General features: G+C 37.2%; 1 pseudogene; it reads right to left on the bottom strand.

The window, feature by feature from the left end:
- Window positions 1–8,881: 8,881 nt before the first annotated feature.
- Window positions 8,882–9,428, bottom strand: LOC119523803 (annotated as a pseudogene).
- Between the last annotated feature and the right edge of the window lie 3,471 nt (window positions 9,429–12,899).

Genomic DNA, 12,899 nt, shown 5'->3' on the forward strand with positions numbered 1-12,899 from the left:
CATCCTCTGCCCAGCAAGCATCACATATTTGTTATGGCATCCCCCTATTTAAAACCTTCAATGGATTCCCACTGCATGTGGAATAAAGTCCAAAGTGTTCAACACATAAAAAGTCCCTGTAATCTGATTCTTGAATGCCCTCTTAGCCACACCTTCTGCCAAACCTGATTCATGTACTGTTACCCCACCTAAGCTTTAGCCACAACCAACTACCAGTTGCTCCTTCCTAACTCAAGGGCTTCATACATGCTATTCTTTCAGATTATGATGCCCTGCCGTTCTTATTCACATGGTAAAATTCTAATCATCCTAAAAATTCCAGTTCAAAAGTTAATGTTCATTGGGATTGTAGGTAGCAGACAGACTGTTTTAGTTTCCTAAGCTGCTTAATACAAATGCCATGGAATGGGTTGACTTAAACAATGGGAATTTATTAACTTATGCTTTTGAGGCTAAATGAAAGTCCAAATTAAGGTGTCATCAAGATGATGCTTTCTTCCTGAAGACTGGCTGCCAGCTATCCTTGGCTTCTCTGCCACATGGCAAAGCACATGGCAGTGTCTGCTGGCCTCTCCCTTCTCTACCGGGTTCCACTGCTCTTGGCCTCTTGCTTCTGTGGCTTTTTGTCTGTCTGAATTTCATTCTCTTATACAGGATTCCAGTATAGGACTAGAACCCATCCTGGTTGAGGTGGGACACATCTTAACTGAAGTAACCTCATGAAAAGATCCTACATAAAATGGGTTTACACCCACAGGAATGGATTAGCTTTAAGGACATGTTTCGTTCAGCTTCAAACCACCACAAGCAGTGACTCCTTAATAGGTAGATGTTTTCCTTTTGGGATGATGAAAATGTTAGTGGTGATGCTTGCAAAACATTGTGAATGTACTAAATGTCACTACTGGTAAATTTTATGTTACATGTATTCTACCACATTTTTTTAAAAAAGGCTAAGATTCATTGCAAAACCTTTATTTCCCCAAGAAGAATAAATCATTCCTGCTTCTGAGTTGCAATTTTTTTTGTATACCTCTATCATAGCACTTACTATACCGCATTGCAGCTATCTAATTACATGTCTTCCTTCTCCACTAGACTGCAAGCTCATTATTGGCAAAGACTGTCTTATTTACTTTCTATCCTCCACATTTAGCATAGCGATTGGCATACAATAGGCGCCCAATAAGTGCCTTTTTAATGAATGAATGAATTCTCTATGCTTTTGATAGGCAGAATAATGCCCCCTCAAAATGTCCATGTCCTAAAGCCTGGAACCTGTGAATATGTTACCTTACATGGCTAGAGGGGAATTAAGGTTTGCAGACGGCATTAAATTTGATAATCAGCTGACTGTAAGGTAAGATTATTCTGGCTTATCCTGGTGGGCTTAATGTAATCACAAAGGTTCATAAAATTTGAACAGGAATACATAAGTAGAGTCAGGGTCAGAGGGAGATGTTGCTAAGAATGAGAGAATCAGAGAGATTACAGCATGATGACACAGCTGGTCCTGTGTTGCTGGCTTTGAAGGGGGGCACTGGGCCAAGGAAAATGGGTGGCCTCTAAAAGCTGGAAAATGCAAGGAAACCTATTATCTTCTAAAGCCTTCAGAAGGGAATGGGGTTGTGCTAGCACTTTCATTTTAAACCAGTGACACCCATGCCAGACTTCTGATTTACAGAACTGTAAGATAATAAATTTATATTGCTTTAAGTCACTAAGTTTTGGTAATTTGTCACATCAGCCATAGAATATTCATACAAAGCCCAAAGTAAGCTTTGTTTCCCTAAAGGAGTACCACCATTTTTCCTTGCATAATAGCTAACTTAACTGCAGGTCCAAACTTTTATATCCACTAAAATCACTTGAGTTTCTTGTCAAAATGCAGATTCCTGGACTCTGCACCCTAGATACTCTGATTCAGTTGGCCTGTGTTCTAGTTTGCTAATGCTGCCTGAATGCAAAACACCAGAGATGGATTGGCTTTTATAAAAGGGGGTTTATTTGGTTACACAGTTACAGTCTTAAGGCCATAAAGTGTCCAAGGTAACACATCAGCAATTGGGTACCTTCACTGGAGGATGACCATTGGTGTCCAGAAAACCTGTTAACTGGGAAGGCATGTGGCTGGCGTCTGCTCCAAAGTTCTGGTTTCAAAATGGCTCTCTAAGCTGCAGTTCCTCAAAAGTGTCACTCTTAGTTGCACTTGGGGTATTTGTCATCTCTTAGCTTCTCCAGAGTGAGTCTGCTTTCAATGACTGTCTTCAAAATGTCTCTCACCTGCAGCTCCTGTGCTTTCTTCAAAGTGTCCCTCTTGGCTATAGCAGCTTGCTCCTTTTGTCTGATCTTATATAGTGCTCCAGTAATTTAATTCAGACCCACCCTAAATGGGCAGGCCAACACCTCCATGGAAATTATCCAATCAGAGTCATCACCCACAGTTGGGTGGGGCACATCTCCATGGAAACACTCAAAGAATTACAATCTAATTAACACTGATAGGTCTGCCCACACAAGATTGCATCAAAGAATATGGCTTTTTCTGGGGGACATAATACAAACCAGCACAGCCTGGTAGGTTGATGCCCAGAAAGGTGCATTTTGAATTGCCTACAGGTGATTATGATGCAGGTAGTATGAGGGCCACACTTGAAAAACACTAATATTGTCGACGTGCATGGGATTTGGAGTTAAAAGGACCTGGATCCAAACCTACATACTAGTTGTATTCATGTCTCCCACTCCTCTCATACACCACTGCTTCCTCTCCACTTGTAATGCTCATTGCCTCCTTACCACTCCTTACCTTTATTGAATAATAAAGGTCCCAAATCCATATGCTCAATTAGTGTGGTGATTAGGCCCATATGTCAACCTGGCCAGGTAACAGTGCCCAGGTGTTTGTCAAACAAGCACTGGCCTATTTCTGTGAGGATATTTCATGGACTTAAATCATCAGTAAGTTGATTGAATTTATGGCTGATTACATCTACAATCAACCAAGGAGAGTGACTTCAACTATGAGAGATAGTTCATCCAATCAGTTGAAGGCTTTAAAAGGAGAAGTGGTGACTTCAGCTGTCAGAATAGAGAATTTCCATCTCTACTTCAGCTGGCCAACTTCTCCTGGGGAATTCATTGAAAACCTTCATTGGAGTTCCTGGCTTGTAGCTTTCCCTAAAGAATTGGACTAGTGCATCTTCACAGTAGCATGAGACAATTTTATAAAATCTCATATTTACAGATAGTACCTGTTGGTTCTATTTCCCTAGAGAACCCTAACTAATATAGCTTTGGTACCAGGAGTGGTTTTTGAGAAACAGAATTTTTTAAATGGGATTTCTGAATTGGTTCTGGGGTTTTTGCAATTGGTTCTCTATTGATGAGATCCAAAGTCACTAATCACTCTATTTCCAATAATCAAGATGGCACTGATAGTTTGTGGCATGAGTTGGCAATAGTGATACACAAAATATTACCACTGGATATGGCTACTCAAATGTTTATAAGGGGCAAGTCTCTAGGTAAGAGTATTTTTGACACCTTAACAATTTTGTAGAGTTAAAAGGTATAATGATGTTGGCTGGTTGTTCCTAAACACACTGGATACAGTTATGAAAGAAAGGGATGGGCTGAAGATTTCTAATTTGCAACTTAAGTGCAACATAAAGGGTGTGAAAGTATCTATGTGTTTCCTGAAAGAAGCTCTTTATTTCCAGTAGCTGCAGACTTGAGAGTTCAGAAAACCAGACCCAGAGTCTCATTGTGTGAGTGGCAGAATTGCAATATAAACTAAAAACCCAACCTTTCAGGGTGCCTGCTGTTAAAGTGTGGACATTGATTAGAAACAAATCAGAAATTAGGAATTAGAAAACACTAGGCTCTACTGGGTCTTTGCCAGATAAACCTGTAATGATCTGCTTTGAGGAAACAGCCACCCAACTCTAGCCTGCCCTGAGGAATCTGCCATCCAACTTCCCTGAGAAGAGATTAACCCTGCTGTGCATGATAAACCAGTAACCACCTCCTCTGAGGAGATGGCCCTCACTCCTCTGACTGGAGACATTAATCTTTTTTCACCATATGAAACAGCAACAGAATGTCCTGAGGTAAATGGTTTGAGGGATATTTCTAATTCTTCTCATGACCCACTCCAACCACCACTCTTTTCTTCAAGACCTATAAACAGACTGAAGTCCCAATAAGCCTTGAAAGGTGAGGTACAAAGTGTGACCCATGAGGAAGTACACTATACTTTAAAAGAACTGCATGAGTTTTCCAATTTATGTAGAGAGAAATCAAGGGATTATGTGTAAAAATGGATATTATGGGCATGGGACAGTAGTGGAAGGAATATAAAGTTGGATCAGGCTGAATTTATTGATATGAGCTTACTAAGCAGAGATTCTGGATTCAGTCTTGTAGCTCAAGGCATTAGAAAGGGTGTTTTTTTAAATTTAAATTTTAATTTTTCAAAATTTTTAATGCAATTTTATTGAGACATATTCAAATACCATATAACCATCTGAAGGGTACAATCAGTTGTTCATAGTATCATCATATAGTTGTGCATTCATCACCACAATCAATTTTTGAACATTTTTATTACTCCAAAAAATAAAAATAAGAATAAGAATAAAAATAAAAGCTAAAAAGAGCACCCAAATTATCTCATACCCCTCCTTCCCAATATTATTCATTTACTTTTTTTAAGTTCATAATTTTAAAGTGAAAATCTGCTGAAAAATAGTTTACTCTCCCCCACCCCCTTGTTAAATTTGCTAGATCATAATTTGGTGGACAAGTTCCCATTTAAACTGTCCAATATGGGAAATTAACTATAATCCAGTTATGACTTCTCCAAATAAGTGTCAAGTAAAAAGGTTTACTCAATTTATCTTGGGTCAGAAAAAAGTAAGACTTTTTCCTTTCATTTTTTTCCTTTACAGTCATTGATTTTCCTATACAGTCATTGAATAGTTATATAGATAAGGGATTTCTAAAAGTTCAGTGATTTTAAACATAGCATTATTTTCTTATTGAACCTATTTTATGGTTTTACAGAATGAAAACAATGAGACATGCTACAGAGTGAGGATAAAGGAATATGGTCAAGTTATCTGTATCAGAAGCACCAACCCTTCTACACTGAATCTTGTCTTATATTTCATTATTTACAGACATATTATGCAGCCCAAATAAAGAAAATGTGTGTCAAAGGAATAAATTGCTGGTAAAGGGTAACTTGCAGTTCAGCAGTTTTCTATCTTTACCAATGCTTAACAATGTATAAAGGGCTTTCAACTGATAGTTTGACTGCAGTCAGAAAGACACTAACTACTTTACTAATGATCAAAGCTTTGACACTTCTCCCAACTTTTTAAAGTGAATGAATCCAACTTTTCTGAGTCCTACACTTTTTCCATTTAGTCCTAAGAATGATGGGTGGAAGATTCTGGGTCAACTCTATTTACATTTTACCAATTCTGAGAATAAATTAACAGTCAAGATTCATTTCTTATTCTTCCTTATTCTGCTTTAGACACTGGTAAAAGGTATCAGAGGAGGTACCCATTCAAGCAAAAATTTCTGCACACAACCACAGTTAAGTGTCTTATACCACCTCTATTTGTGGAATGGATCCAGTACCCATACCAAGTAATTGACCAGTTATCATAGCCAGGCATTCTTCTGATCACACTCAAAATCAATGCCTATAGCAGCTAACTTTCTTACATGATTACCAAATTTTACACAGTATTTGCATGTATTTAATGATGCCAGAGACTACACAAATCTAAGTATTGCTGGACTGAATCAAACTTAAAGAAGGATGATTCATTTTCTAAAGTACACTCAAAATGTTTAGAGACAAAGCAAAATCTATGGTAAAGTTGGATTATGATGCTATTAAGGGAGAGGTAGGTTAATGATCACTGTCCTAAGATAAAGCAAGAATGCTGAGAAATGAAAAGACACTTCTGAAAAAAGATAAATTGAACCTTCTAGCCCTGAGTTTCTAATGTTCTGTAAAGTTCTGAAAATGAGCATTACAAAAAAGGGAAATGCCAGTGTCATTTCCTTCCATCCACCATTATTAAGTACTTCCCCTTCTCTCAGATGATACAAATTCAGGTGATACAGAGCTACAGAGTGAAAATGAATTATCCCTGAACAACAGTGATGTTGGGATAAAGCATTTGGTTCTCAACCAGGGGCAAATTTCTCCCACCGCCAGGGGACAGATGGCTATGTCTGAAGACATTTTTGGTTGTCACAACCGGGGAGTGAGTAGAAGCCAGGACAGGCCCCCACAACAAAGAATTATCAGGCCCAAAATGTCAATAGTGCCAAGTTTGAGAAACTCTGGTTTAAAGAGCAAACTCCTGTCAACAAAGAACACAAAAACCTTTGAAAGCCTCACCAGGTAATATAATCACAGGCTTAGAGTTAGGGAATACAGAAAAGTTGAATTCCTTAGTAGACCAAGATCAAATTTCTTGTGGAAAATGAAAATACTGGGCTGATTCTAGAGTGCTGCTATCATTTTTAAGACTAGAAGTAAGAAAGTTAAATGATCCATACTAAAATAGCATAATGCTTAAAGCAACAGCACAAAGAGTATCCATTGTAAGTAGCTCAAATACCTAACCCAGAAGGGATAAACTAAAGGCATTTAATATCAGCTAAATTTACAGCAGTGAAGTATGATCTGAGGAATGATTTGAGAGAATATTCTGACGTTCTCCATACACCCTACATTCCATTTTCTAATGGCATGGATTCTGGCTTTAATTCCATGAAAAGGATGCATAGAAGGCATTCAAATATTTGTTGAATGGAAATGAATAGGAATTTTGTGTGAAACTGACACAGAAAAACACCTTACATTTCTCTGAAGACTACCATTGATTAAAAGATATTAATAAACAAGGAGAAAATCAGTTTCTGTATCACAGAATTCAGAAAAATAATTTACTGAAACTGTAAGCCATTTTACAAATAATTCATTTTGAAGTCATCAATTCCCTATTAAATTCACTTCCAGGATAACTTATAGAAAATGCATCCATACATTAGAATATGGCTTCAAGCTTGCCTACTGGATGATTTGCAAACTACAAAAAAAGATCATCTTCCCTCTCAGCCTATGGTGGGCCATAAACATCACCAAGGGAAATGAAGACTCATTACTTTATGGCTCACAAAAGAAATGCCCAAAGGCTTTGAATGTATAAATTGGTCAGAGTAGAGTAAAGGTTTACTTCTGATCAGATTATAAGGAAGAGCTAAAAGGAGATAAAAAGGCATTGGACTAATTTTTCCACTTAATGTTTATATTTAGAGTTTATTGTCAAAGCAGTGGTCCCTCTTGATTAGAGGGACTCAGAAATCAAGTAATTCCTGCTTAAGTGACAGCTGAAAACTACTGAAATCCAGGACTACTTATGCAACCACTTAAAAAAAACAATTCTCCCCTCTTTAACTGTGATTTTACTTAAGTAAAATCACACAAGTAGAAGGGTAAACAAGAATAGATAGTCTCTGGTTGAGGAACTTTAGGCACAATATGGCAGATGGCCCCTGATTTCTTTTCTGCAATCTATTAGTAATTGAGTCATGGCCTGTTATGGTCTTCATCTGGTTACTCACTAGTGCCCTGCATTTTCCTGAAAGAGAGATACCCTAAACTTTTTTTATCTTACATGATAAATTCTAAGCTCTGTACCTGTTTAAATCAACTACAACACTTGGCAAGAAGACAATTCTCAAAAATATTGCCATTTGCCTAGGATACCACAATGAAACATCTCCTCTCTTCCCTTCACTACACTTACATAATACATTTTAAGAGCTATTTAGCTTAGAATTTCTGAAAAACTATATTTTGAAATTCTAGGTTTCATTTATTGAAAGGTACCAAATCCAGTCTTTAAGTTATATACTCTTATAACCATAACAATCACTTTCCCAACAATGAGGGTCACTAGACCAAAGTTGTTAGGGCAAATTTTGACATATATCACTGGCCAGTATTTAGGCCAGGAATTCAAATGTAACTATTGCCTTATAAACCAAAAAAGTGCTTAGGCCAGGTCCACATGAGTAGCATGACCACATTATTGGAAAAGGAATGATCATGACAATCACTTTGCCACCAACCTGTATCACAGAATGACTGTGCACAGTGACTCAAGTGTCCATGCATGTAAATATAACCTAAATTCCAGGTGATAATGCACACATTTTTGGAAAAAAAACAAATAAGTAAATACAACATGGGTTAGATGGCCTTCAAGATATTAATTTTCCTCTTTTACCATGGCTTTTCCAATTGAATTTTGGGATCTTGGTCCTAGGGTTGCTGCTGTTTTTATGCAAGGAGCTCCTTCTATCACCACATTACCTTCTGAATCAAAGGCAAGACACATTTGTGCTTCTGAATCATAAGGAGATGAACCTCCAGTAAAGATGGTCCACAGATTCAAAAATTAAGTATAGTTTTTAAAATGCCAGGCCTAAAAAATTCTAAGCAAATTTAGTAATCAATCACGTTTGTTCCTTTGCTGTTAAAAACAATTATTCTATAACGGTTTCAGTAGATGGGGTCACATAGTACATAATCGGGACTAAAGACAGAAGTTGAAAATTTATCGTTTCTAAAAAGAGGGCTAGAATATGTAAAGTTGGTGTTAACATTTTTGGAGAGAAACAACGTTTGAGTAAATTAAAAAAGAAAAAGATGGGAATGAGAGATTTATTTTATCTTCTTAAGAACTTTTGCCCCACATAGAATCTTCAAAATAGATAATTATACAAAATTTATATGTTGTTCTTACAACATTTAAATAAGTTAATAGATACTGTAAAATGAGAGTTAATTTTCTTCTTCATTATCCTTTTTAATTACTGGGGTACCATCTAGCTTTTTCAGTTTGGGCACTTTCTTGCTTGCCTCTTCAATCCAGCTCCCCACCGAAGAGGATTTCTCTTCCAAGGGATTGCCTACAAATACCAGGTCCTCTAGGCATGGCAGTTCTGCCAGCTTCACAAATTCAGCCCAATCTTTCACTAGATTATTGGACATGTAAAGAATCTTCAATTTCTTCATTACATGGATCCCTTTCAACTTCTCAATAAAATTGTAGGAGATCCACAGTTCTTCTAATGTGCCCCCTACTATTTCCAGTCCATTTAAGTTCTTTATGTTGTTTTTTCCTAAAGACAATATCCTCAAGTTTTTTAAGCCATTTAGGTTGGCAATTTTTTTCAATACAGTTTGTAGATAGTGAAAGCTTCTCAGAGATATCAAGCACAGACAAGGATGTATCCATCTTCTCTTTTGGGGGAATCTGGGCATAAAGCTTTATCTCTTTGGCTTCAGATGGCTTCTAACCAGTTTTCTCTTCCCTTCTGGCTAGGGCTTCTTTGTTGTTGCTTTTGCCAATCCAGTGGTTGCTACTGTCACTGCTCTAGTTGCTAGGGCTCATCCTATTAATTTACTTTTTGTCCCCACTTTTCTACTCATCTGTCCATACAGAGGATAAAGGGAGTGTGAGCCAAAAGGTTTAGAAAATAACATGGTGACACCGTATAAGCTATACAGTTATAAGACGAACTTCAAGAATCGAGCATACTGGGTTGCAGTTCAACAGTTTCAGGTATTTCCTTCTAGCTTTCTAAATCACTAAAAACTAAAAAGGGATATTATATAATGCATAATAACCTCCAAAATGACCTCTCTACTCTATTTGAAATCTCTCAGTCACTGAAACTTTATTTTGTATCATTTCTCTTCCCCTTTTTTTGGTCCAGAAATCTTTCTCAATCACACAATGCCAGGTCCAAGCTCATCCACAGAAGTCATGTCCCACATTGCTAGGGAGATTTACACCCCTTGGAGCTACATCCCACATAGGGGGTAGGGCAGTGAATTTACCTGAAGGTATGGCTTAGAGAGAGAGGCCATATCTGAGCAACAAAAGAGGTTCCCTGGGGGTGACTCTTAGGCACAATTATAAACAGGCTTAGCCTCTCCTTTGCAGTAACAAGCTTCATAAGGGCAAGCCCCAAGATCAAGGGCTCAGCCTATTAAACTAATAGTCCCCAGTGCTTGCAAGAATATCAGTAATTCCTCAGGTGGGGAAGTTTAATATTTCCACATTTTCCCACAGTACCTCTTGGATGTATCAGAGTTTGACACTAACCTGTGTACACTAACCTGTACAAACCAACCAGATCTCACCTCCTATTCAAGGTTCCATGTAATTATGGTGTTTGCATAAACTGAACATACAAGTTAGTTATATAGTGAGCTACAGAAAACATAGATTTTGCACCAAATAAATATCTCTTCCTTTGGTCTCACATAGAAGTTGAAGTTTTAACAAACATTCAATATCATCCTTTACCCTTTGTTCTGATTTACCTTAGTCACAACCAAGTTCATTTCATTCATATCTCCAGACAAAGTCTGATCATTTTTTCAACTTTTTAAAACAGCTGCTGTAGTATGGGGTAATGTTGACATTTGTAGCTGCTGAACTCTGGCTCTGAGTCTCAGCTGTCACACAGATACCAGAGGTTTCAGGGACCGACCAGGTTATAAACAAGCAGCTCAGCATCTCAGAATTTAGAAATAAATGCTACAACTCATGAATGCATGTGACTGCTGTAAGAGCTTACAATCTAGGAACTTTTACAACAAACCTTCCCCTGATAACCTATGCTCTCAGATTCAATTCTCAGAGATTGCACATTATAGTTAGTCCATATTAGTGAACCATTATAATGTTTATGCTTTTGATTCTGGTTTATTTCAGTCAACATGCTGTCCTCAAAGTCCATTCACCTGGTTGCATACTTCACAAATTCATTCCCTCTTGCTGCTGCTAAATATTCCATTGTGTGTGTACACCACAGGTCACCATTCCATTTATCAGTCGATGTACCCTTATGCCACTTCCATCCATTGAAAATCATGGATAATGCTGTCAGAAACACCAATGTGCAGGTGTCCATTCATGTCCTTGCTCTCAGTTCTTCCAAGTATATACCCCAAAACAGAAGGACCATATGGCAAACCCATTCTTAGATTCTTGTGGAAGTACCACACTGCCTTCCATATCTGCTGCACCATTCTACTTCCCCACCAACAGGGTATAGGTACATACCTCTCTCCACATCATCTCCAGCACTTGTACCCCTCTGTTAATTTTTGAAACAGTTTTATTCATATATCATATAAGCCATCCTTAGTAAACAATCAAAGATTCCTGGCATAATCACATAGTTATGCATTCACTACCACAATCTGTATGAGGATATTTCCATTTCTTCCACAAAGAAAAAGGAAGAAGAGAAAAAAATGAAAAATAAAAACTAAAAGATAGAAGGGAAATTCAAAAAATAAAATAAAATGAAAAGGTCAGACAACAACAAAACACCAAGAATCCCATACCCTTCCCTTATATCCTCCTCTTATAGACATTTAGATTTGGTATATTGCCTTTGTTACAATTAATGGAAGCATCTTACAAAGTGACCATTAACTATAGACTCTAGTTTGAATTGATTGTATTTTTCCCCTTACCATCCAATTTTCAATACCTTGCAATGTTGACATTTGTTTGTTCTCCCTCATGTAAAAATATTCTTATATTTGTATATTTAGTCACCATTATTGACCACTCCAGGATTTGCTAAGTTATACAATCCCAATTGTTATCTGCAATCTTTCCTTCTGGTGTCATACATGCCCCTAGCCTTCCTCTTTTAACTGTACTCACACTCATTGTTCAGAGTACTTACAATATTGTGCTATCATCACACAGTATTGTGCTATACATTTCTGGATCTGTACAATCATCCTGTTGAACCTTATGTACTCCTTTGCATCATATGCCTGATCGCTAACCTCTTTCTATCTCCTGATAACCTGTATTCTCAACTTTAACTCTCAAAGTTCACTCATCATTGTTAGTACATATTAGTGGGACCATACAGTATCTGTTCTTTTCTTTCTGGCTAATTTCACTCGATGTAATGTCTACTGTCTAACATTCTGTCTTTGGGATTTTATATGTCATATTTTATTTTTTCTTCTCTCTCTCATTTTACCCTTACTGATAGTCTTCATTTCTACACTCTTCTCCAAATCTCTCTTTCTTTACTTTTCCTATCTGCCTGTAGTACCCCCTTTAGTATTAATTGGAAAACAGGTATCTTCTTCATAATCTCTCTCAGTGTCTGTCTGAAAATATTTTAAACTCTTCCTAATTTTTGAAGGACAGTATTGCTGGATATAAAATTCTTGGTTGGTAGTTTTTCTCTTTCAGTATCTTAAATATATCATACCACTGCTTTCTCACCTCCATGGTTTCTATGGAGAAATCCACACATAGTCTTATCGAGCTTCTCTTATATGTGATGGATCACTTTTCTCTTGCTGCTTTCAGAATTCTCTCTTTGTCTTTGTCATTTGATAATTTGATTATTAAGTATCTTGGCATAGGTCTATTCAGATATATTCTGCTTGGTGTATGTTGAGCTTCTTGGATCTGTAATTTCCTGTCTTTCATAAGAGATAGATAATTTTCATTGATTATTTCCTCTATTATTCTTTCTGTCCCTTGCCCTTCTCTTCTCCTTCTCAGACACCCATGACATGTATATTTGCCCACTTCATATTTTCCTTCAATTCCCTGAGACCCATATTTTTCCATTCTTTTTCCTATCTGTTCTTTTTGTGTGTAGGAATTCAGATGTCCTATCTTCTAGTTCATGAATCTTTCTTTCTGCATCTTCAAATCTGCTGTTGTATGTCTCCATTGTGTTTTTCATATCTTCTATTTTGCCTTTCATTACCATAAGTTCTGCCAATTGTTTTTTAAACT

This window comes from Choloepus didactylus, chromosome X (genome assembly GCF_015220235.1).
Source record: "Choloepus didactylus isolate mChoDid1 chromosome X, mChoDid1.pri, whole genome shotgun sequence".
NCBI classification, from domain to species: domain Eukaryota; kingdom Metazoa; phylum Chordata; class Mammalia; order Pilosa; family Megalonychidae; genus Choloepus; species Choloepus didactylus.